A 3,428-nucleotide genomic window follows, 5' to 3' on the forward strand; every position below is an offset into this window, starting at 1 on the left:
AACCTGAGTGCCTCCTTGGTTTTGATTCCTGGCCCTCACTACCCACACTCAGTTACCTACCAGTGCTCGCTGTCTTGGTTTCTGTCAGTTATGTGTAAGAAAAATATGTTGCCCAATCTTCGAGCATGATCTGTCTGTCTATCTATCGATCTATCGTATTAACTGTTATTCCAATTTTTTTTTTTATCTACATATCTACATATCTATGTACCTATCTACCTACCTATCTGTCTCTCTATCTACCAGTCTGTTATGCTACCTATCTGTCTCTATCTCTCAATCTGTTATTTTATTGCTCTCCATCTATCGATCGATTTATTATCATAGCTGTTAGTCTGTATCTTTCCGTCTGTATTTCCACGTCTCTGCCTTACTGTCTGTCTATGTAACTGTTTATCAGCGCCATTCACGATGACCACAACATCATTACTTCATGTACAACTAGAAAGCACTCAGAGAGCCCATACCTCCGCAAATGAAATTGCCATTAAAAAGGATTCGGATCCGGAGGCTTGGATATAGCATCTGTATTCGGATCCCGATCCGCCCCAGAATTTAATCAATTCATTCTCTGTCCATGGAGCACTTTCCACAAAATTTCATTGAATTTAACAGAGTACTTTCGGAAATATTGTGCGGGATACTCCGGATCCGGATAGGGATTTGGACCAAATTTAATTAATTTCTTCCTTGGCTCATGGCCCACCTTTCCACAAAATTTCATCAAAATCTGTTCACAGCTTTTGAGTAATCCTGGACAAGGATCCGTGGATATAGGATGTGGATCAGGAGCAGCCCCCAAATTTGATTAAATCCTTCTTGTTCTACTGAACACCTTTCCCCAGAATTTGATTGAAATTCATTGAGAACATTTGAAGGTATCGTGCGGAACACCCTGGATCCGGATCTGCACCAGAAATTATGCACATGTTCCTTGGCCCATGGTCCACCTTCCACAAAATTTCATCAAAATCCGTTCATAACTTTTTGAGTAGTCCTGCTAACAGACAAACAGACAGACAGACAAACCAACAAACCAATGCAGGGTAAAACATATACCTCCTTGGTGGAGGTAAAATATAGGATGAGAGGATAACTGCAGTAGGCCAGTTGGCCCATGCTAGGCAGCTCCTGCACGAGTGATTAAATTGCTAGAATAAGACAATATCTGATATTGACAACTACAGGGACACTCACAGAAGGCATACCTCTGCCAATGCTGAATCCGGATCCGCCCTCGAATTCATAGAATTCTTTCTTGGCCCATGGCCCACCATTCCACAAAATTTCATTGAAATTAATTGAAAATTTTTGGAGATACTGTGTGATAGGATCCGGATCTTGCTCCGGATGCGCCCCCAAGTTTAATATATTGTTTCTTGGTCCATGGCCCACAATTCCATTAAATTTCATTGTAACGCATTAAGAATTTTTGAAGATACGGTGTGACAGGATCTGGATGCGATCCCAAATTTAATCAATTGTTTCTTGGCCCATGGCCCACCCTCCCACAATATTTCATTGAAATTCATTGAAAACTTTTGTAGGTATGGTGTGAACAAACAAACAAACATTTCCGGATCACAACAAAAATCTATTCGATTGTTCATTGGGCCATACCCTACCCCTTCAAATAATTTCATGAAAATCCTTTGATAACTTTTTGAGTAATCCTGCTAACAGACAGACGGACAGACAGACAGACAAACGCAGGGTATAACATATACCTCCTGGCGGAGATAAATAATAGAAAACAGTTACTGTGCCAATAAATCAGTAACGAGAAACACTGTTCGCATTCAGGCTTCTACGACAAGAGAGAGAGAGAGAGAGAGAGAGAGAGAGAGAGAGATCGCAGGTATTATGATGAAGTAAAAAGAAGCCACAACGACGTATAAAGGATTCGATCCCTGACCCAACCCAACCTAACCAGACCCGGTTACCTACCAGTGTTGACTGGTGTGGCTTCTGTCCATACAATGTTAGCAAAAGCTGTTTATTTACCTATCTATCTGTCTATCAATCTATCTATCTATCCATTACTTCAAACAATTCATCAGAATGTGTAAAATAAAGGCTAATAAAACACCTCATCCCACAGTACAGCAGGGCGGAAAGCCGACCATTTGACCTGATGACGGACGATTTTATTCAGCTCACAAACTTCCGACATCTAATGGGTTGAACGTGTCTATTGCCACTCGTTACTAGTCCATCACCATCATCATCACCATTATCATCACCATTAGCATCACTTCTATCATTTTCATCATCAGCACCGTTGCCATGGTCACCGTTACCATCATCACCATTACCACCACCACCACCACCATCATCATCATCATCATCATCTTCAACGCCATTGCCATCGTCACCGTTACCATCATCACCATTACCTCCATCATCATCATCAACACCATTGCCATCGTCACCGTTACCATCATCACCATTACCTCCATCATCATCATCATCATCATCTACACCATTGCCGTCGTCATGGTCACTATCATCACCTTTATCTACACCATCTTCCTCCTCCTCCTCATCATCATCATCACCATCTTAATCATCATAATGATCACCATTACCATCATCATCATTATCATCATGATCATCGTCACCATTGTGCATCCATTCACAATATGATAGGTAATACGTAAAACTGAGCAATTAACCTCATTTTTCATTCATTCATTGCCAGACGCCATGTATCCCAGACGGGGTGGCCAAGGGCTTAGAGTTAATTGTTTTACAGGGAGGGGCACCAATCCTCCACCAACCCCACTTGACACGTAGGGAGAACGTTATGCCAACAGCATCTGGTGTTCCCAGGCGGTCACCCATCCAAGTACGAACCAGACCCAACGTTGCTTAACTTCGCTGATCGGACGGGAAGCGGTGTACTCAACGTGGTATGGCCAACAAGCTATCCATTCTCTGCGATGCTGCCTTAGTCTAGTATGTTGTTGTTGTTGTTGTGTGCTACCAGGGTATTGTCCTCCTGGTGCTATAGCCTGCTGGTACTGAAGGGGTTAATGAAGGCTAAGTCTAACCCGTCCACTTCCAAAATTCTCTCCATACCTGAGCACAGTCGTCTGGAGTTACCAAAAATATAACATATATGTCATCAGACTGAAGGGATTAGATTAAAAGGAATCCCTTGAATCTCATCATAAATTGTGATCCAAACCTGGTTCACAATCTGTGTCCACATCTCGTTGCTGTTTGTCGGTGAGGCCTTGTGTTTAGTTTTAGAGCTGGCAGGTGAAGTAGAGATTCCGGGGGCTGCAATGGTGGCGGAATGACGGTGTGGCCCATTTAATTGGACATGATTTCTGTGAAATCTGCTTGTGTCACTTTTTCATTTGTTTCTTTTCCTTTATCTCCTTACCATCTGTACCTTCTCCCATTCCTTCCCTAGACTCGAA

General features: G+C 42.4%; 1 non-coding gene across 1 annotated transcript; it reads right to left on the reverse strand.

Moving 5' to 3' along the window:
- Window positions 1-2,807: 2,807 nt before the first annotated feature.
- LOC145418213 (5S ribosomal RNA) lies at window positions 2,808-2,927 on the reverse strand. The gene has a single exon (XR_013900667.1). It is a non-coding gene; the product is annotated as a 5S ribosomal RNA (ribosomal RNA).
- Window positions 2,928-3,428: the final 501 nt, after the last annotated feature.

The sequence above is a fragment of the Coenobita brevimanus genome, chromosome 112 (genome assembly GCF_032717465.1).
Source record: "Coenobita brevimanus isolate Jiangsu-jjx chromosome 112, ASM3271746v2, whole genome shotgun sequence".
Lineage (NCBI taxonomy): Eukaryota > Metazoa > Arthropoda > Malacostraca > Decapoda > Coenobitidae > Coenobita > Coenobita brevimanus.